Source organism: Somniosus microcephalus, chromosome 1, assembly GCF_052327205.1.
Source record: "Somniosus microcephalus isolate GS21.2 chromosome 1, FLI_Smic_1.0, whole genome shotgun sequence".
In the NCBI taxonomy this organism is placed as follows: domain Eukaryota; kingdom Metazoa; phylum Chordata; class Chondrichthyes; order Squaliformes; family Somniosidae; genus Somniosus; species Somniosus microcephalus.
This window is the reverse complement of record NC_140987.1, coordinates 5,561,313-5,584,486: the sequence shown is the minus strand read 5'-3', so window position 1 is coordinate 5,584,486 and position 23,174 is coordinate 5,561,313. Positions and strand designations below refer to the sequence as shown.

General features: G+C 52.3%; 1 protein-coding gene across 4 annotated transcripts in view; it reads right to left on the bottom strand.

Moving 5' to 3' along the window:
- LOC147123903 (UDP-glycosyltransferase 3A2-like) overlaps positions 1-15,161 on the bottom strand; it is a 115,946-nt gene extending 100,785 nt beyond the window's left edge. The window contains exon 1 of one of the 4 annotated variants that reach the window (XM_085963991.1): positions 15,085-15,161. The gene's annotated coding sequence lies outside the window, so the exon portion shown is untranslated. The other 3 variants (XM_085963741.1, XM_085963819.1, XM_085963906.1) reach the window with 3 other exon arrangements.
- Between the last annotated feature and the right edge of the window lie 8,013 nt (positions 15,162-23,174).

Here is a 23,174-nt window from a genome sequence, read left to right as displayed (position 1 = left end):
GAGGAGAGAAGCTGTATAACACTGGTGGCACACTATGTTACAGCTTGCCATGAACAGAGGGACAACCAGTAAACTAAGAAAAGAATATATATAAACAATGCGAATGTATATTTATACACTCAAGGATATACCTGTTTATACACTGTATGAATAGAACTGCGTTTATGTGCTAAACCATAAATGTATTTTGATGCTTTGGCAACATAAGATGTAACTTATCATGCCAATAAAGCGATTTGAATTGTGAATTGTGAATTGTGAGAGAGAGGACCTGAAGGGGGGGGAGAGAGGACCTGAAGGGGGGGGAGAGAGGACCTGAGGGGGGGGGAAAGAGGGTCTGAGGGGGGTGGGAGAGGACCTGAGGGGGGTGGGAGAGGACCTGAGGGGGGGGGAGAGGACCTGAGGGGGGGGGGGAGAGAGGACCTGAGGGGGGGGGGGAGAGGGGACCTGAGGGGGGGGGGGGGAGGACCTGAAGGGGGGGGAGAGAGGACCTGAAGGGGGGGGGAGAGGACCTGAGGGGGGGGGGGAAAGAGGGCCTGAGGGGGGTGGGAGAGGACCTGAGGGGGGGGTGGGAGAGGACCTGAGGGGGGGGGGGGGAGAGGACCTGAGGGGGGGGGGAAAGAGGGCCTGAGGGGGGTGGGAGAGGACCTGAGGGGGGTGGGAGAGGACCTGAGGGGGGGTGGGGGGGGAGAGGACCTGAGGGGGGGGGGGGAGAGGACCTGAGGGGGGGGGGGGGGGAGAGGACCTGAGGGGGGGGGGGGAGAGGACCTGATGGGGGGGGGGGGGATAGGACCTGAGGGGGGGGGGAAGAGGGGGAGGGAGAGAGGACCTGAGGGGGGGGGGGGAGGACCTGAGGGGGGGGGGGGGAGAGAGGACCTGAGGGTGGGGGGGGGGGGGAGAGGACCTGAGGGTGGGGGGGGGGGGGAGAGGACCTGAGGGTGGGGGGGGGGGGAAGAGGACCTGAGGGGGGGGGGGGAGAGGACATGAGGGGGGTGGGAGAGGACCTGAGGGGGGGGGGGGAAGAGGACCTGAAGGGGGGGGGGAAAGCGGACCTGAGGGGGGGGGGGAAAGCGGACCTGAGGGGGGGGGGAGAGGACCTGAGGGGGGGGGGAGAGGACCTGAGGGTGGGGGGGGGGGGAGAGGACCTGAGGGGGGGGGGAGAGAGGACATGAAGGGGGGGGGAGAGGACCTGAGGGTGGGGGACAGAGAGGACCTGAGGGGGGGGGGGGAAGAGAGGACCTGAGGGGGGGGGGGGGGAGAGGACCTGAGGGGGGGGGGAGGAAGAGGACCTGAGGGGGGGAGGGGAGAGGACCTGAGGGGGGGGGGGAGGGGAGAGGACCTGAGGGGGGTGGGGGGCGGGGAGAGGACCTGAGGGGGTTGGGAGAGGACCTGAGGGGGGTGGGAGAGGACCTGAGGGGGGGGGGGGAAGAGGACCTGAGGGGGGGGGGGGGAAAGCGGACCTGAGGGGGGGGGGGGGGAGAGGGGGAGAGGACCTGAGGGTGGGGGCGGAGAGGACCTGAGGGGGGTGGGGGAGAGAGGACCTGAGGGGGGTGGGAGAGGACCTGAGGTGGGTGGGGAGAGGACCTGAGGGGGGGGGGGGGAAGATGACCTGAGGGGGGGGGGGGGGGAAGAGGACCTGAGGGGGGGGGGGGAAAGCGGACCTGAGGGGGGGGGGGGGAGAGGGGGAGAGGACCTGAGGGGGGGGGGGAGAGGACCTGAGGGGGGGGGGGAGAGAGGGGGAGAGGACCTGAGGGGGGGGGGGAGAGAGGACCTGAGGGTGGGGGGGTGGGGAGAAGAGGACCTGAGGGGGGGGGAAAGAGGGGGAGAGGACCTGAGGGGGGGGGGAGAGGGGGAGAGGACCTGAGGGTGGGGGGGAGGGGGAGAGGACCTGAGGGGGGGGGGGAGAGGGCCTGAGGGGGGTGGGAGAGGACCTGAGGGGGGTGGGAGAGGACCTGAGGGGGGGGGGGAGAGGGGGAGGGAGAGAGGACATGGGGGGGGGGGGGGGAGAGGACCTGAGGGGGGGGGGAAAGAGGACCTGAGGGCGGGGGGGGGGAGAGGACCTGAGGGGGGGGGGAAAGAGGACCTGAGGGGGGGGGGGGGGAAGAGAGGGGAGAGGACCTGAGCGGGGGGGGGGGGGGGGGAGAGGGGAGAGGACCTGAGGGGGGGGGGGGGGAGAAGACATGAGGGGGGGGCGGGGGAGAGGACCTGAGCGGGGGGGAGAGGACCTGAGGGGGGGGGGGGGAGAGGACCTGAGGCCTGAGGGGGGGAGGGGGGAGAGGACCTGAGGGGGTGTGGGGGGAGAGAGAGGACCTGAGGGAAGGGGGGGGAAGAGGACCTGAGGGAGGGGGGGGAGAGGACCTGAGGGGGGGGGGGGAAGAGGACCTGAGGGGGAGGGGGGGGGGCGGGAGAGGACCTGAGGGGGCGGGGGGGGGGAAGAGGACCTGAGGGGGTGGGGGGGGAGAGGACCTGAGGGAGGGGGGGAGAGGACCTGAGGGGGGGGGGGGGGAAAGAGGACCTGAGGGGGGGGGAGAGGACCTGAGGGGGGGGGGGAAGAGGACCTGAGGTTGGGGGGGAAAGAGGGGAGGACCTGAGGTAGGGGAGGCTGAGGTAGGAGGAGGGGGGAGGGGCTGGGGTAGGAGGAGGGGGGGGAGGGCCTGAGGTAGGAGGAGGGTGGGGGGAGGGCCTGAGGTAGGAGGAGGGTGGGGGAGGGCCTGAGGTAGGAGGAGGGGGGGGAGGGCCTGAGGTAGGAGGAGGGGGGGGGGGAGGGCCTGAGGTAGGAGGAGGGGGGGGGCTGAGGGAGGAGGAGGGGGGGGGCTGAGGTAGGAGGAGGGGGGGGCTGAGGTAGGAGGAGGGGGGGGGGGAGGGCCTGAGGTAGGAGGAGGGGGTAGAGGGCCTGAGGTAGGAGGAGGGGGGGCAGGGGGGGGCTGAGGTAGGAGGAGGGCCTGAGGTAGGAGGGGGGGGGGGGGAGGGCCTGAGGTAGGAGGAGGGTGGGAGAGGACATGAGGTAGGTGGGGGGGGGACCTGAGGTAGGTGGTGGGGGGGGTAGAGGACCTGAGGTGGGAGGACAGACCAGGGCGGGGAGGCGGGGGAAACACGGAGCCCCCTGTCCTGCCAAGCTTCAGCCAGAATTTATATACTTTTCATATTGGAGGGGCACTGCAGGTTCATCCCAAACCTCCAGAGGCCTGGCTCTCCTGGCCCCCGTCTCCTGACCTCACCAACTTCATTGGTGTCAGCGGTAGAGTTCAGCGGCTGACACAATCACAGCATAAGTGCCAGGGTTGCAGCCCTGAGGCATTCCCTGGACAATATCTTTTTTTTTATTCGTTTATGGGATGTGGGCATCGCTGGCAAAGCCAGCATTTATTGCCCATCCCTAATTGCCCTCGAGGAGGTGGTGGTGAGCCACCTTCTTGAACCGCTGCAGTCCGTGTGGTGAAGGTGCTCCCACAGTGCTGTTAGGGAGGAAGTTCCAGGATTTTGAAAGGAACAGCGATATATTTCCAAGTCGAGATGGTGTGTGACTTGGAGGGGAACTTGGAGGTGGTGGTGTTCCCATGCGCCTGCTGCCCTTGTCCTTCTAGGTGGAAGAGGTCGCGGGTTTGGGAGGTGCCGCCGAAGAAGCCTTGGCGAGTTGCTGCAGTGCATCTTGTAGATGGTACACACTGCAGCCACGGTACGCCGGTGGTGGAGGGAGTGAATGTTTAAGGTGGTGGATGGGGTGCCAATCAAGCGGGCTGCTTTGTCCTGGATGGTGTCGAGCGTCTTGAGTGTTGTTGGAGCTGCACTCATCCAGACAAGTGGAGAGTAGTCCATCACACTCCTAACTTGTGCCTTGTAGATGGTGGAAAGGCTTTGGGAGTCAGGAGGTGAGACACTCGCCACAGAATACCTAGCCTCTGACCTGCTCTTGTTGCCACAGTTAGGTTTCTGGTCAATAGTGACCCCCAGGATGTTGATGGTGGGGGATTCGGTGATGGTAATGCCATTGAATGTCAAGGGGAGCTGGTTAGACTCTCGCTTGTTGGCAATAGTCATTGCCTGGCACTTCTGTGGCGCGTATGTTACCTGCCACGTATCAGCCCAAGCCTGAATGTCGTCCAGGTCTTGTTGCATGCGGGCACGGACTGGTTCATTATCTGAGGAGTTGTGATTGGCGTAGAACACTGTGCAGTCATCAGCGAACATCCCCATTTCTGTCCTTATGTTGGAGGGAAGGTCATTGATGAAGCAGCTGAAGATGGTTGGGCCTAGGACACTGCCCTGAGGAACTCCTGCAGCGATGTCCTGGGGCTGTGATGATTGACCTTCAACCACCACAACCATCTTCCTTTGTGCTAGGTATGACTCCAGCCAGTGGAGCGCTTTCCCCCTGATTCCCATTGACTTCAGTTTTACTAGGGCTCCTTGATGCCACACTTGGTCAAATGCTGCCTTGATGTCAAGGGCAGTCACTCTCACCTCACCTCTGGAATTCAGCTCCTTTGTCCATGTTTGGACCAAGGCTGTAATGAGGTCGGGAGCCGAGTGGTCTTGGCGGAACCCAAACTGGGCATCAGTGAGCAGGTTTTTGGTGAGTATGTGCTGCTTGATAGCACTGTCGATGACATCTTCCATCACTTTGCTGATGATTGAGAGTAGACTGACGGGGCGGTAATTGGCCAGGTTGGATTTGTCCTGCTTTTTGTGGACAGGACATACCTGGGCAGTTTTCCACATTGTCGGAGAGATGCCAGTGTTGTAGCTGTACTGGAACAGCTTGGCTAGAGGCGCGGCTAATTCTGGAGCACAAGTCTTCAGCACGATAGCCGGGATGTTGTCGGGGCCCATTGCCTTTGCTGTATCCAGTGCGCTCAGCCGTTTCTTGATATCACGTGGTGTGAATCGAATTGGCTGAAGACTAGCTTCCGTGCTGGTGGGGACCTCAGGAGAAGGCTGATATGGATCATCCACTTGGCACTTCTGGCTGAAGATGGTTGCAAACGCTTCAGCCTTGTCTTTTAGAAATATAGAACATAGAAAAATAGGAGCAGGAGTAGGCCATTCGGCCCTTCAAGCCCTCCAACATTCAATATGATCATGGCTGATCCTGTATCTCAATACCATATTCCTGCTCTCTCCCCATACCCCTTGATGCCTTTTGTGTCTAGAAATCTATCTATCTCCTTCTTAAATATATTCAGTGACTTGGCCTCCACAGCCTTTTGTGGTAGAGAATTCCACAGGTCCACCACCCTCTGAGTGAAGAAATTTCTCCTCATCTCAGTCCTAAATGTCCTACCCCATATCCTGAGACTGTGACCCCTCGTTCTAGAACCCCCAGCCAGGGGAAACATCCTCCCTGCATCCAGTCTGTCTAGCCGTCAGAATTTTATACATTTCAATGAGATTCCCCTCTCATTCTTCTAAACTCTAGTGAATACAGGCCTAATCGACCCAATCTCTCCTCATACGACAGTCCTGCCATCCCAGGAACCAGTCTGGTGAACCTCACGTGCTGGGCTCCACCGTCATTGAGGATAGGGATATTCATGGAGCCTCCTCCTCCCATTAGTTGTTTAATGGTCCACCACCATGGTCTATTGGGATGCCGGAAACCAGTGGACTTGGCAAGGATGGGGTTAACGGATGTGTAGGGGTCTTGTGTGGTAAAGGATGGGGTTAATGGATGTGTAGGGGTCTTGTGCGGTAAAGGATGGGGTTAATGGATGTGTAGGGGTCTTGTGCGGTAAAGGATGGGGTTAATGGATGTGTAGGGGTCCTGTGCGGCAAAGGATGAGGCCAGAGTGTTCTGTAGAAGCAGAGAGGCCTGCAATGAGAGCACTCAAATAGTCAGATATAAGGTAATAAAGAAATGTAGTAATATCTCAGCAATGGTTAGGGAGAAGGAGGGCTGAATATTGGTCGCCAAGGTGGTGATGAACATAATTAGAAAATAGTGTGGGTTAAATAAAGTCAAGCAAAGGAAGGGCTGAGAAAACATTAGCTTCCTCACTCACAGGATGAAAATGGGGAAGCACAGAATTTACGTGATGAGGCATCACATCAGCTGCAAACCAATCAACATTAACCCGAGTGAGAACTGAAGCCGCATTCACACAGTCACGTCAAAGACAAATCAAAATAGCCCCAACACATCACAACAAAAAGCGTTTGCATAAAAATAGGAAGCAAGCCTTAAGAGCACTAACTGTTACACAAACATTAACCCAGCCCCACTCCAGGCAAACTAACACAAGTGAGACAAGTTCAAACCTAACCACAATGATAACACTTACCCAACCCTAACCAATCCCTAACCACAATGATAACACTTACCCAACCCTAACCAATCCCTAACCACAATGATAACACTTACCCAACCCTAACCAATCCCTAACCACAATGATAACACTTACCCAACCCTAACCAATCCCTAACCACAATGATAACACTTACCCAACCCTAACCAATCCCTAACCACAATGATAACACTTAGCCAACCCTAACCAATCCCTAACCACAATGATAACACTTACCCAACCCTAACCAATCCCTAACCACAATGATAACACTTACCCAACCCTAACCAATCCCTAACCACAATGATAACACTTCCCCAACCCTAACCAATCCCTAACCACAATGATAACACTTACCCAACCCTAACCAATCCCTAACCACAATGATAACACTTACCCAACCCTAACCAATCCCTAACCACAATGATAACACTTACCCAACCCTAACCAATCCCTAACCACAATGATAACACTTACCCAACCCTAACCAATCCCTAACCACAAGGGTTCGACCCGAAACGTCAACCCAAATTTCTCTCCACGGATGTTGCCTGACCTGCTGAGCTTTTCCAGCATTTTCTGTTGTTATTTTGGATTTCCAACATCTGCAGTATTTTGCTATCCTAACCAATCCCTAACCACAATAACACCAAACCCTAACCAAACCCTAACCACAATAACACCGAACCCAAACCAATCCCTAACCACAATGATAACACTTACCCAATCCTAACCACAATAGTAACATGTACCCAACCCTAACCAATCCCTAACCACAATGGTAAGTTACCCAATCCTAACCAATCCCTAACCATAATGATAACACTTACCCAATCCTAACCAATTCCTGACCACAATGGTAACACGTACCCAACTGTAGCCAATCCCTGACCACAATGGTAACACGTACCCAACTGTAGCCAATCCCTGACCATACCCCCAATGCAACACAGCCTCTCCTCAGGGGAAGCTCTTCAATTAGAGCCAGACCTTTCAGGAGTGAAATTCGGAAACACTTCTACACACAAAGGGTGGTAGAGGTTTGGATCTCTCTTCTGCAAATGGCAACTGATGCCAGATCAATTGTTAATTTTAAGTCTGAGATCAATAGTTTTTTGTTGACCAAAGGTATTAAGGGATACGGGCCAAAGGCGGGTATATGAAGTCAGAGATCAGCCATGAGCTCATTGAATGGCGGAACAGGCTCGAGGGGCTGAATGGCCTCCTCCTGTTCCTGTGCATTCTCTCAAAAGCTGGAGGAGACACCACCAGTTACCCATTGGTCCTTGAAGATCAACCCCAATCCCTAACACCCGCTATAACACTGCGATTGTCCCTGATACTAACACTTCCAATAAGATTGGCCCGTACAATCACACTGGCTCTAAAACATTGCACTCGCCTCCTTTACACAAAATCCCAATCCCCTGGGATTTCTGATCCGACATTTCTGCAACTTCGCTAAACTCAACCGAAAGAAACACGAGAAAGTTTTTGGGAGAATTAACTTTCTTGACTGATCGCTGAATCAGACCAGTCCTGCAGCGATGGAAAGGGGTGGAATTCAGCGAGGGGGGGAAACCCCGAGGAAAGCAGACACACCAAAACTGAGAGAGAGAGAGAGAGAGAGAGAGTATATGCAGTCCCGTAACGGACAACACTCATTGCAAACCAACCGGCTCTTGGCTCCACACGGGGGATTGGACTCTGCCCAGCGACCTCCCACAGCCCCTGTCCCACCGAGCACTCCCCGCTTTGGGAAACAGCCGCGATTATTATCGCTCTCGCATTTTTTCAGATTCACACACAAACAAGGTTGGGTGAATGTGCTGCCAGCTCGGAATCAGAGCCTCGGGCGATTGGCAGCAAGGACTGTGCAGCACCCAAAAAACCTCAGGCCGCGTGAAACAGCTGTTGGGAACTGAGCAGACCCTGGATTTACCCCGTCTGCACAGCAATCCTCTGCCCCTGTTCCAATCCCAATCTCCTCACCCTCCTACCATAGCAAAATACTGCGGGTGCTGGAAATCCGAAATAACAACAGAAGAGACTGGAAAAACTCAGCAGGTCCAAACGTTGACTGTTTCTCTCTCCACGAATGTTGCCTGGCCTGCTGAGTTTTTCCAGCCTCTTCTGTTGTGACTCCTGACCCTCCTCTCAGTTTCCACAGGCTCCTCCCAACCACACTTCAAACAGGCATTTAGATAGAGCCTCCAATGTAGTAAAACATCCCAAGCCCTTTCACAGGAGTGATTATCAAACACAATTTGACAGCGAGCCACATTTGGAGATATTAGGACAGGTGACCAAAAGCTTGGTCAAAGAGGTAGATTTTAAGGAGCGTCTTAAAGAGAGAGAGAGGCGGAGAGGTTTAGGGAGGGAATTACAGAGCTATGGGTCCAGGCAGCTGAAGGCACGGCCACCAATGGTGGAGCGATTAAAATCAGGGATGCTCAAGAGGTCATGATTGGAGGAGCGCAGAGATCTTGGAGGGTTGTAGGGCTGGATGGATTTCAAAACAAAGATGAGAATTGTCACTAAGGTAACAAGGTTGTGTACAAAACGGGTTAGATACAGAGTAAAGCTCCCGCTGCACTGTCCCATCAAACACTCCCAGGGCAGGTACAGCACGGGGTTAGATACAGAGTAAAGCTCCCTCTACACTGTCCCATCAAACACTCCCAAAGCAGGTACAGCATGGGTTAAATACAGAGTAAAGCTCCCTCTGCAGTGTCCCATCAAACACTCCCACGACAGGTACAGCAGGGGCTAAATAAAGAGTAATCTTCCCTCTACACTGTCCCATCAAACACTCCCAGAGCAGGTACAGCGCAGGTAAGTGTAAGACGGTACAAGAGCAGTGGTCTACATTCAAGGAGATATTTCACATCTTTCAAGATAAATATATTCCACTGAGGAAAAAGGGGAGGAAAAGAAAAGACAGCCATCCGTGGCTTAGTAAAGTAATAAAGGATAGTATTCGACTGAAAACAAGGGCATATAAATTAGCCAAATCTAGTGGGAGGATAGAAGATTGGGAAGCATTTAAAAGCCAGCAAACAATAACTAAAAGATTAATTAAGAAAGGGAAGATAGATTATCAAAGTAAACTAGCAAAAAATATAAAAACAGATAGCAAGAGTTTCTACAGCTATATAAAAAGAAAAAGGGTGGCTAAAGTGAATGTTGGTCCCTTAGAGGATGGGACCGGGAAACTAGTGGTGGGGAACATGGAGATGGCAAAGATGCTGAACAAATATTTTGTATCAGTCTTTACAGTAGAGGACACTAAAAATATCCCAACACTGGGCAAACAGGGGGCAATGGGGGGGGAGGAACTAAACACGATTAAAATCACTAAGGAGATGGTACTTAGTAAAATAATGGGACTTAAGGCGGATAAATCCCCTGGACCTGATGGTCTACATCCTAGGGTCTTGAGAGAAGTGGCGGTAGGGATTGTGGATGCATTGGTGATCATTTTCCAGAACTCCCTGGACTCAGGAAAGGTCCCGGCAGATTGAAAAACTGCTAATGTAACACCCTTATTTAAGAAGGGAAGTAGACAAAAAGCTGGAAACTATAGACCAGTTAGCCTAACATCTGTGGTTGGCAAAATGTTGGAACCATTATTAAGGAAACAGTAACAGAGCATTTGGATAAACATAATTTAATAGGACAGAGTCAGCATGGTTTTACGAAGGGGAAGTCATGTTTGACAAATTTGCTCGAATTCTTTGAGGATGTAACATACAGGGTGGATAAAGGGGAACCAGTGGATGTAGTGTATTTGGACTTCCAAAAGGCATTTGACAAGGTTCCACACAAAAGATTACTGATCAAGATAAAAAATCACGGGATTGGGGGTAATATACTGGCATGGGTGGAAGATTGGCTATCTAACAGAAAACAAAGAGTTGGGATAAATGGTTCGTTCTCGGGCTGGCAATCAGTAACTAGTGGTGTTCCGCAGGGGTCAGTGCTGGGACCCCAACTCTTTACAATCTATATTAACGATTTGGAGGAAGGGACCGAGTGCAACATATCCAAGTTTGCCGACGATACAAAGATGGGAGGGAAAGCAGGGAGTGAGGAGGACATAAAAAACCTGCAAAAGGACATAGACAGGCTAAGTGAGTGGGCAGAGATTTAGCAGATGCAATATAATGTTGGAAAGTGTGAGGTTATGCACTTTGGCAGAAAAAATCAAAGAGCAAGTTATTATCTAAATGGAGAGAAACTGCAAAGTGCTACAGTACAAAGGGATCTGGGGGTCCTGGTGCATGGAACACAAAAAGTTAGTATGCAGGTGCAGCAGGTGATCAGGAAGGCCAATGGAATCTTGGCTTTTATTGCAAGGGGGATGGAGTATAAAAACAGGGAAGTCTTGCTGCAGTTATACAGGGTATTGGTGAGGCCACACCTGGCCCATCCACATCAATGGGGCTGTGGTGGAAAGGGTGGACAGCTTTAAGTTCCTCGGAGTCCACATCACGGAAGACCTCTCCTGGTCCCTCAATACCTCCTCTCTGGTGAAGAAGGCCCAACAGCGCCTATATTTCCTAAGGAGGCTGAAGGGATGTAACCTGTCACCCCTGATCCTCTCTAACTTTTACCGCTGCACAATAGAGAGCATCCTGATGAACTGTATCACAGTATGGTATGGCAGCTGTAGCTACTATGACCGGAAAGCCCTGCAGCGGGTAGTCAAAACTGCCCAACGCATTACCGGCACCCGGCTACTGACCATAGAGCACATATACCAGAAACGCTGTTTACAGAGGTCACGGACCATCATCAAAGACCCTACCCACCCCAGCCACAGTCTGTTCGCCCTCCTGCCATCTGGGAGACGCTACAGATGCATTCGCACCCGTACGACCAGATTTAGGAACAGCTTCTTTCCCAGGGCTGTCATCCTACTGAACTCCACAAATAAACTCTAAAGCCTGCACATCTGCCAATGCACTTTATTATGGTTATGTTTATGTTAATGTATTACAAGCCAAATGTATGTTGAATGTTTAAATGTCTTAATCTAAATGTACACTCTCGGGAGCCGCAAGCCTACATTTCGTTGTACTGCACTTGTGCACTAACAATGACAATACTGCGTGCCGTTTTGGTTTCCATATTTAAAAAAAGATATACTTGCTCTCGAGGCGGTTCAGAGAAGGTTCACTCGGTTGATTCCAGAGATGAGGGGGTTGACGTATGAGGAAAGGTTAAGTAGGTTGGGCCTCTACTCATTGGAGTTCAGAAGAATGAGAGGCGATCTTATCGAAACATATAAGATTGTGAGGGGGCTTGATCGGGTGGATGCGGTGAGGATGTTTCCACTGATGGGTGAGACTAGAACTAGGGGGCATAATCTTAGAATAAGGGGCTGCCCTTTCAAAACTGAGATGAGGAGAAACTTCTTCACTCAGAGGGTAGTAAATCTATGGAATTTGCTACCCCAGAGAGCTGTGGAAGCTGCAACATTAAATAAATTTAAAATGGAGATAGACATTTTCCTAGCAGATAAGGGAATTAGGGGTTACGGGGAGAGGGCAGGGAAGTGGACGTGAGTCTAGATTCAGATCAGCCATGATCCTATTTAATGGCGGAGCAGGCCCGAGGAGCCGTATGGCCCTCTCCTGCTCCTATTTCTTATGTTCTTATGTTAGATACAGAGTAAAGCTCCCTCTACACTGTCCCATCAAACACTTCCAGAGCAGGTACAGCACGGGTTAGATACAGAGTAAAGCTCCCTCAACACTGTCCCATCAAACACTCCCAGGGCAGGTACAGCATGGGTTAGATACAGAGTAAAGCTCCCTCTACACAGTGCAAGGACAAAGGAAGCAGGTGCATGGGAACACCACCATCTCCAAGTTCCCCTCCAAGTTACACACCACCCTGACTTAGAAGTATATCGCCGATCCTTCAACATCGCTGGGTAAAAACATAGAAGATAGGAGCAGGAGTAGGCCATTCGGCCCCTCGAACCTGCTCCGCCATTCAATGAGATCATGGCTGATCATTCAAATTCAGTACCCTGTTCCTGCCTTCTTTCCATATCCCTTGATCCCTTTAGCCTTAAGAAATATATCCAACTCCTTCTTGAATATATTTAATGTACTGGCCTCTACTGCCTTCTTTGGCAGAGAATTCCACAGGTTCACCACTCTCTGGGTGAAGAAATTCCTCCTCATCTCTGTCCTAAATGGTTTACCCCTTATCCTTAGACTGTGACCCCTGGTTCTGGACTCCCCAACCATCGGGAACATCCTTCCAGCATCTAGTCTGTCTAGTGCTATTAGAATTTTATAAGTTTCAATGAGATCCCCTCTCATGCTTCTAAACTCCAGCGAGTACAAGCCCAATCGACCCAATCTCTCCTCGTACGTCATTCCTGCCATCCCAGGTATCAGCCTGGTGAATCTTCGCTGCACTCCTTCCATGGCAAGAACATCCTTCCTCAGATAAGGCGACCAAAACTGCACACAATACTCAAGATGTGGCCTCACCAAGGCCCTGTACAACTGCAGCAAGACATCCTTGTTCCTGTACTCAAACCCTCTCGCTACGAAGGCCAACATACCATTTCCCTTCTTAACCGCCTGCTGCACCTGCATGCTTACCTTCAGCGACTGGTGCACAAGAACACCCAGGTCTCGTTGCACTTCCCCTTCTCCCAATCTATTGCCGTTCAGATAATAATCTGCCTTCCTGTTTTTGACACCAAAGTGGATAACCTCGCATTTATCCACGTTATATTGCATCTGCCATGCTTCTGCCCAATCACCCAACCTGTCCAAATCATACTGGAGTTTCTCGGCATCCTCCTCACAGCACACACGCCCACCCAGCTTTGTGTCGTCTGCAAACTTGGAGATATTACATCTAATTCCCTTGTCCAGATCATTAATATATATTGTGAATAGCTGGGGTCCTAGGACCAATCCCTGCAGTACCCCACTAGTCACTGCCTGCCACTCGGAAAAAGAGCCGTTTATCCTGGAACTCCCTCCCTAACAGCATTATGGGAGTACCTTCACCGCACTGCAGCGGTTCAAGAAGGCGGCTCACCACCACCTTCTCAAGGGCAATTAGTGATGGGCAATAAATGCTGGCCTTGCCAGCGACGCCCACATCCCATAAACGATTAAAAAAAACACTGTCCCATCAAACACTCCCAGGGCAGGTACAGCACGGGTTAGATACAGAGTAAAGCTCCCTCGACACTGTCCCATCAAACACTCCCAGGCCAGGTACAGCACGTGTTAGATACAGAGTAAAGCTCCCTCTACACTGTCCCATCAAACACTCCCAGGGCAGGTACAGCACGTGTTAGATACAGAGTAAAGCTCCCTCTACACTGTCCCATCAAACACTCCCAGGGCAGGTACAGCACGGGTTAGATACAGAGTAAAGCTCCCTCTACACTGTCCCATCAAACACTCCCAGGGCAGGTACAGCACGGGTTAGATACAGAGTAAAGCTCCCTCTACACTGTCCCATCAAGCACTCCCAGGACAGGTACAGCACGGGTTAGATACAGAGTAAAGCTCCCTCTACACTGTCCCATCAAACACTCCCAGGGCAGGTACAGCACGTGTTAGATACAGAGTAAAGCTCCCTCTACACTGTCCCATCAAACACTCTCAGGGCAGGTACAGCACGGGTTAGATACAGAGTAAAGCTCCCTCTACACAGTCCCATCAAACACTCCCAGGGCAGGTACAGCACGGATTAGATACAGAGTAAAGCTCCCTCTACACTGTCCCATCAAACACTCCCAGGGCAGGTACAGCACGGGTTAGATACAGAGTAAAGCTCCCTCTACACTGTCCCATCAAACACTCCCAGGGCAGGTACAGCACGGGTTAGATACAGAGTAAAGCTCCCTGTACACTGTCCTATCAAACACTCCCAGGGCAGGTACAGCACGGGGTTAGATACAGAGTAAAGCTCCCTCTACACTGTCCCATCAAACACTCCCAGGGCAGGTACAGCACGTGTTAGATACAGAGTAAAGCTCCCTCTACACTGTCCCATCAAACACTCCCAGGACAGGTACAGCACGGGTTAGAGTAAAGCTCCCTCTACACTGTCCCATCAAACACTCCCAGGGCAGGTACAGCATGGGTTAGATACAGAGTAAAGCTCCCTCTGCACTGTCCCATCAAACACTCCCAGGGCAGGTATAGCACGGGATTAGATACAGAGTAAAGCTCCCTCTACACTGTCCCATCAAACACTCCCAGGGCAGGTACAGCACGGGTTAGATACAGAGTAAAGCTCCCTCTACACTGTCCCATCAAACACTCCCAGGACAGGTACAGCACGGGTTAGATACAGAGTAAAGCTCCCTCTACACTGTCCCATCAAACACTCCCAGGACAGGTACAGCACGGGTTAGAGTAAAGCTCCCTCTACACTGTCCCATCAAACACTCCCAGGGCAGGTATAGCACGGGATTAGATACAGAGTAAAGCTCCCTCTACACTGTCCCATCAAACACTCCCAGGGCAGGTACAGCACGGGTTAGATACAGAGTAAAGCTCCCTCTACACTGTCCCATCAAACACTCCCAGGGCAGGTACAGCATGGGTTAGATACAGAGTAAAGCTCCCTCTACACTGTCCCATCAAACACTCCCAGAGCAGGTACAGCACGGTTCCATCCAGAGTAAAGCTCCCTCTACATTCACAGGGCAGAATGAGTCTAAATCTGCCTGCACTGTGCCCCATTCAATACAATACAATACAATACAAATCGCTTTATTGGCATGATAAGGTACATCTTATGTACTTACTATCCCTCTGTCAAGCCGGCTATTGATGAGAATGTGCCCTGTGAGAATGTCGAAGGAGTAGCTTGGAGGCAGTTCCTGAACTCCTTCCTGTTCAGTGTCAGGTTGCGTGTCAGGGAGCTGATAAACGGGTTATGTTTCTGTCTATTGCACGCAACTGTTGAGTGGAATGCAGCGTATCGGGGAGCAGTACCAAGCCGGAATCATCCGCTCACTGATTTTGTTGAAACTCTGGGCTGGAATCCTATCAGTTTCCCCACTGTCTCTACCCCTTCAGCTCTCCTCCTGTTTTTTAAAAACTTTTATTCCCTCAAACAAGATTGAGGGGCGATCTGGCTGAGTTGCTTTGAAGCGAGCTGGTGGCCACCCCGTGATCCGCAGTATCACTCGATCACGCACAAGCCCTTGGAAGAGGGGCAAGCAGTTGCCCCACCCCCTCCTTTCCAGCTCATACATCTGGGCCTAAGGATGGCGACATTCGACAAGCTTAGGATCAGACCGACCAGGAAGTCCCCCAACTTACTCATAGTAGCAGGAGGAGGCCATTCAGCCCCTCGACTCTGTTCCAGTCCCAGGCTCCTGATCTTTTGCCACCCGGTGTGCTGGGGAGAGCGGGCAGCTTGGAGGATCTCCTCCTGGGCCTGCTACTGGTCCTCTTTAAAGGCAGCCCATTGTTCATTACAGTTTTGCCTGCCAATCTTTGATTCCAATTTACCTGGGCCAGCTCCATTCTCAACCCACTGAAATTTGCCTTCCTCCAATTAAGTATTTTTACTCTAGATTGCTCCTCTCCTTTTCCATAGCTAATCTAAACCTTATGATACTGTGATCACTGTTCCCTAAATGTTCCCCTACTGACACTTGCTCCACTTGACCCACCTCATTCCCCAGAACCAGATCCAGCAATGCCTCCTTCCTCGTTGGGCCGGAAATGTACTGACCAAGAAAGTTCTCCTGAACACACTTCAGAAATTCTTCTCCCTCTCTGCCCTTTACACTATTACTATCCCAGTCTATTTTAGGATAATTGAAGTCCCCCATTATCACTACTCATTAGTTCTTGCACCTCTCTGTAATTTCCCTGCAAATTTGCTCCTCCATATCTTTCCCACTAGTTGGTGGTCTATAGAATACACCTAGTAGTGTAATGGCACCTCTATTGTTTCTCAACTCTAACCAAATCGATTCTGTCCTTGACCGTTCCAGGACATCCTTTCTGTCCAGCACTGTAATATTCGAGTCCCAAAGCCAGACAGCAGTATCCCAAGGCCAGAAATGCTACTTCTGTGGCCAGGCCAAACACCCCAGAGCGCGCTGCCCGGCGAAGAATGCAACCTGCTCGGGCTGCGGGAAAAAGGGACACTACGCTAGCGTCTGCAAGGCCAAAGCCACCCCGAACGCCAGCAGCGCCGCGTGTGGGCCGTGCGAGCCGCCATCTTGGGCCCCCAACAGCGCCGCGTGTGGGCCGTGCGGGCCGCCATCTTGGGCCTCCCCAGCCATGTGCGAACCACCGCAGCAGCAGCCATCTTGGATGACTCCAGCCACATGGGAATCATGGACGCCGCCATCTTGGACACCAGCCGGGACGCAGCAGGCCGCCAGCCCCCCCCCCCCATCTGATACCTGCAGCGACACACCGACCCCTATGCTGGCCTCTGTTACGCTGGACCAAACGAGACCGCACCAACTAGCTCGGTCCAAAATGGACGTTAAGGTAAACGGCCATGCAATAAACTGCCTTTTTGACTCCGGGAGCACAGAGAGCTTCATCCACCCCGACACGGTGCGGCGTTGCTCTCTCCCAGTCCTGCCTGCGCACCAGCGGATTTCTATGGCCGCCGAGTCCCAGTCAGCGGACATTGGCGGCTACTGCGTGGTGACACTAGTAGTAGACGGGACTGTGTTCAATAATTTTAAACTCCTGGTCCTGCCCCAACTTTGCGCTGCCATTCTACTGGGGTTGGATTTCCAGTGCCACCTCAAAAGCGTTACGATGGCGTACGGTGGCCCCCTCCCCCCACTCACAGTCCGCAGCCAGCAGCCTCCAAATTGCCCGCCGCGCACCAGATGCAACCTCTCCACACTCAGAGTCCCACCCCCCCCACTGTTTGCTAACCTCACCCCCGACTGTAAGCCCATCGCCACAAAGAGCAGGCGATACAGTGCCGGGGATAGGGTTTTCATCAAAACCGAAGTGGAGCGGCTCCTGAAGGAGGGGATTATTGAGGGCAGCTCCAGCCCCTGGCGAGCCCAGGTTGTGGTCGTTAAGACCGGCGAGAAACAACGCCTGGTCATCGACTACAGCCAAACAATAAACCGCTACACCCTGCTGGACACCTACCCACTCCCCCGCATAGCTGACATGGTCAACCAGATCGTGCAGTACCGCGTCTTTTCGACCACTGACCTGAAATCAGCGTACCACCAGCTCCCCATCCGCCCCGAAGACCGCCAGTATACTGCTTTTGAGGCAAACGGCCGCCTCTATCACTTCCTTCGGGTTCCCTTTGGCGTTACCAATGGGGTCTCCGTCTTCCAAAGGGAGATGGACCGGATGGTCGATCAAAACGCGCTGCAGGCCACTTTCCCTTACCTAGACAATGTGACCATCTGCGGCCATGACTTGCAGGACCATAACGCAAACCTCGAGAAATTCCTCCGCACCGCCCAACTCCTGAACCTGACATATAACAAGGAGAAGTGCATATTCCGCACAGACCGCCTCGCCATCCTTGGCTGTGTTGTGGAACACGGGGTCATCGGTCCCGACCCGGATGCGTCCCCTTATGGAACTCCCACTGCCCCACTGCCTAAAAGCTCTGAAGAGGTGCCTAGGGTTTTTTTCCTGCTACGCCCAGTGGGTCCCCTACTATGCAGACAAAGCCCGTCCGCTGATCAAATCCACCTCTTTTCCCCTGATGGCAGAGGCCCGCTCGGCCTTCCACCGTATCAAGGAGGACATTGCCAAAGCCACCATGCACGCAGTGGACGAATCCATCCCCTTCCAGGTGGAAAGCGATGCATCCGACTTCGCTCTGGCCGCCACCCTTAATCAGGCGGGGAGACCTGTGGCATTCTTCTCACGAACCCTCCAGGGCCCGGAGACTAGACACTCCGCGGTCGAGAAGGAGGCCCAGGCTATTGTGGAGGCTGTGCGTCATTGGAGGCACTACCTGGCCGGAAAACGATTTACCCTGCTCACTGACCAGCGTTCAGTTGCTTTTATGTTCAACAACAAGCAGAGGGGCAAAATCAAAAATGACAAGATCTTGAGGTGGAGAATCGAACTTTCCACCTACAATTACGAGATCTTGTACCGGCCTGGGAAGCTCAATGGACCCCCAGATGCCCTATCGCGTGGCACCTGCGCCAGCGCGCAGATCGATAGGCTGAGGGCCCTCCACAATGACCTCTGCCACCCGGGGGTCACCAGGTTCTTCCACTTCATCAAGGCCCGCAACCTGCCTTACTCCATTGAGGAGGTCAGGACCATGACCAAGAACTGCCAAGTCTGCGCTGAGTGCAAACCGCACTTTTATAGACCAGACAGAGCCCACCTGATAAAAGCCACTCGCCCTTTCGAACGCCTGAGCGTCGATTTTAAAGGGCCTCTCCCCTCCTCTGACCGCAATGTGTACTTCCTCAACATCATTGACGAGTACTCCCGTTGCCCGTTCGCTATCCCCTGCCCGGACATGACCAGTGCCACGGTCATTAAATGTCTGAACAGCCTCTTCACCCTGTTCGGTTTCCCCAGCTATATCCATAGCGACCGGGGCTCATCGTTTATGAGCGACGAACTCCGCCAGTACCTGCTCGCTAGGGGTATAGCCACAAGCAGGACCACCAGTTACAACCCCCGGGGGAACGGACAGGTGGAAAGAGAGAATGCAACAGTTTGGAAGGCCGCCCTACTAGCCTTAAAGTCTAGGGGCCTTCCGACCTCCCGCTGGCAGGAGGTGCTCCCCGATGCGCTCCACTCGATTCGGTCACTGCTCTGCACTGCCACCAATGCCACCCCTCACGAGAAAATGTTTGTCTTCCCAAGGAAGTCCACATCGGGGACAGCGTTACCGCCATGGCTGACGTCCCCAGGGCCGGTACTACTGAGAAGACACGTGAGGACCAATAAAACGGACCCCCTGGTCGAGAGGGTCGACCTCCTCCACGCCAACCCCCAGTACGCTTACATTGCGTACCCGGACGGGCGGGAGGACACAGTCTCCATACGAGACCTCGCACCCTCGGGGACTGCTGTAACCCACTACCCATTACCACCCCCCCCCCCCCACGACACCCTCGGGGACCGGTGTAACCCACTACCCATTACCACACCCCCCCACGACCCGAAATCCAACCCCAGCAGCCGGCTCGCCTTGGACCGTCACCCACGAGGACTACACTCCAGTGCCCCAGCCTACACGGGACGCGACGCCGGAAGCTCCACCACCCCTGCCGTTGCCACGTCGATCACAGCGGCAGACAAGACCTCCGGAGAGACTCCAATACACGAACTTTTAAATACACTTCACCCCGCCGGACTCATTTTTAAACAAGGGGTGAATGTGGTAAACCACTGTTACACCTGTCTGTATGTGTATGTGTATTCCACTAGGTACAGGTCTGGACATGCCTCGGCTGACTCCTCCCACTATTCCGGGTATATAAATGACTACCTCCCAGTCCCTTAGTATTCTGGACGGGTCGACCACTCGAGACTAGACCTTCATTCTTTAGTTAATAAAAACCTGGTTGTTACTCGCTTAACCTCAGTCTTTTGAGTAATTGATGGCGGTTGGGCCGTTGTTGGGCTGTGGCTGGGGTGGCACGGTGCTATGGGGCTGTCCTACCGTGTCCCAGGTTGTCGTTCCCCGCGGCGTCCACGGTGCAGAGGAGTAGGCATCCATGCCCCGGTAGGCTGCGTCCAGCGTTAGTGCGATTTCGGAGGCTTTGTCGAGGGTGAGGTCACTCTGCTCCAGCAGTCGCTGTCGGGTGTAGTTGGACCTGTGGCCCGCTACGAAGGCATCCCGGATCAGTTCCTCCGTGTACTTAGTGGGCGTTACCGCCTTACACCCACAGGCCCGGCCAAGCACGGACAGTGCTTGGAGGTATTCCTCAGTTGATTCCCCAGGTTGTTGCTTGCGACTCCCCAGGAGGTGCCTGGCGTAAACTTTGTTCACAGGGCGCGTGTACTGGGTCTTGAGGAGCTGGAGGGCGGCTGTGTACGAGGTCGCGTCCCGGATGACTGAGTACACTCGGTGGTTCACCTTGGAGATCAGGACAGTTTGTTCGCATCCGTTACGACCGCAGTGGAGGCAGTCAGGAATGCCTCGAAGCACATGAGCCAGTGAGCAAACTTGGTGGAAGCGTCCACTTCCCGACTGTTCAGGTCCAGGCATGCTGGTGTGAGGATCTTTTCCATTATAAAAAATTTAGTTAATAAAATTGATGCGCCATCAATTACTCAAAAGACTGAGGTTAAGCGAGTAACAACCAGGCTTTTATTAACTAAAGAATGAAGGTCTAGTCTCGAGTGGTCGACCCGTCCAGAATACTAAGGGACTGGGAGGTAGTCACTTATATACCTGGAATAGTGGGAGGAGTCAGCCGAGGCATGTCCAGACCTGTACCTAGTGGAATACACATACACATACAGACAGGTATAACAGTGGTTTACCACAACCTAGTAGTGTAATGGCACCTCTATTGTTTCTCAACTCTAACCAAATCGATTCTGTCCTTGACCCCTCCAGGACATCCTTTCTGTCCAGCACTGTAATATTCTCCTTAACCAATACTGCCACTCCACCTCCTTTCTTTCCTTCCCTATCTCTCCTGAACACCTTATATCCAGGAATATTTAGTACCCAATCCTGCCCTTTTTTGAGCCAGGTCTCCGTTATCGCCACAACATCATATTCCCATGTGTCTATTTACACCTGCAGCTCACCAACCTTGTTTACCACACTTCGTGCGTTCACACACATGCACTGTAAACCTATCTTAGACCTTCTTGCATTCTCTCTTAGTCTGACCCCACCTAATAACTTACTATTTGTTAGTCTAGTGCTATCTGTCTCTCCCAATCCTTTGTGCACTTTTTTTCTCCTTTCTAATGCTACATCCTGATGCCTATCCCCCTGCCAAGCTAGTTTAAACCCTCCCCAACAGCACTAGCAAACCCCTCTGCACGGACATTGGTCCCAGCTCTGTTGAGGTGCAACCCGTCCGGCCTGTACAGGTCGCACCTCCCCCAGAACCGGGCCCAATGTCCCAGGAATCTGAAGCCCTCCCTCCTGCACCATCTCTCCAGCCATGCATTCATCTGCTCTCTCCTCCTATTTCTATACTCTCTAGCTCGTGGCATGGGGTGTTGAGCTTGTTTCGCCATTCAAACTGTTCTGGCTGATCTGTATCGTAACTCCATGTACCCGCCTTGGTTCCGTAATCCTTAATACCCTTGCCTAACAAAAATCCATCAATCTCAGTTTTGAAATTTTCAATTGACCCCCAACCTCAACAGCTTTTTGAGGGAGAGAGTTCAAGAATTATAATGGGGAATAAGGAAATGGCAGAGAAATTAAACAAATACTTTGTGTCTGTCTTCACGGAAGACGACGCAATAAACTTCCCGGAAATAGTGGCGAACCAAGGGTTTAGCGAGAATGAGGAACTGAAAGAATTTAGTATTAGTAAAAAAATAGTACTAGAGAAATGAATGGGACTGAAGGCCAATAAATCCCCATGACCTGATGGCCTACATCCTAGGGTTTTGAAAGAGGTGGCTATAGAGAGTGGGTGCATTGGTTGTCATTTTCCAAAATTCCTTAAATTCTAGAACACGGATTGGAAGGTAGCAAATGTAACCCCACTATTTAAGAAAGGAGGGAGAGAGAAAACAGGGAACTACAGACCAGTTAGCCTGACATCAGTAGTAGGGAAAATGCTAGAATCTATTATTAAGGACGTGGTAACAGGGCACTTAGAAAATAATAATCGGATTGGGCAGAGTCAACACGGATTTATGAAAGGGAAATCGTGTTTGACGAATCTGTTAGAGTTTTTTGAGGTTGTAACTAGCAGAATAGATAAGGGGGAACCAGTGGATGTGGTGTATTTGGATTTTCAGAAGGCATTCGATAAGGTGCCACACAAGAGGTTATTAAACAAAATTAGGGCTCATGGGATTGAGGATTGGTTAACGGACAGAAAACAGAGAGTAGGAATAAACGGGTCATTTTTGGGTTGGCAGGCTGTAACTAGTGGGGTACCACAAGGATCAGGGGCTTGGGCCTCAGCTATTCACAATCTACATCAATGATTTGGATGAGGGAACCAAATGTAATATATCCAAGTTTGCTGATGATACAAAGCTGGGTGGGAATGTAAGTTGTGAGGAAGAGGCAAGGAGGCTTCAAGGGGATAGAGACAGGCTAAGTGAGTGGGCAAGAACACGGCAAATGGAATATAATGTGGAGAAATGTGAAGTTATCCACTTTGGTCGGAAAAATAGAAAAGCAGAGTATTTTTTAAATGGTGAGAGATTGGGAAATGTTGGTGTTCAGAGGGACTTGGTGGTCCTTGTATACAAATCACTGAAAGTTAACAGGCAGGTACAGCAAGCAATTAGGAAAGCAAATGGTATGTTGGCTTTGATTACAAGAGGATTTGAGTATAAGAGTAAAGACATCTTACTGCAATTATATAGGGCCCTGGTGAGACCACACCTGGAGTATTGTGGACAGTTTTGGTCTCCTTACCTAAGGAAGGATATACTTGCCATAGAGGGAGTGCAACGAAGGTTCACCAGACTGGTTCCTGGGATGGGGGGATTGTCCTATGAGGAGAGATTGAGTAGACTAGGCCTATATTCTCTAGATTAGAAGAATGAGAGGTGATCTCATTGAAACATACAAAATTCTTACAGGGCTTGACAGGGTAGATGCTGGGAGGATGTTTCCCCTGGCTGGGGAGTCTAGAACCAGGGGTCACAGTCTCAGAATAAGGGGTCGGCCATTTAGGACTGAGATGAGGAGAAATTTCTTCACTCAGAGGGTGGTGAATCTTTGGAATTCTCTACCCCAGAGGGCTGT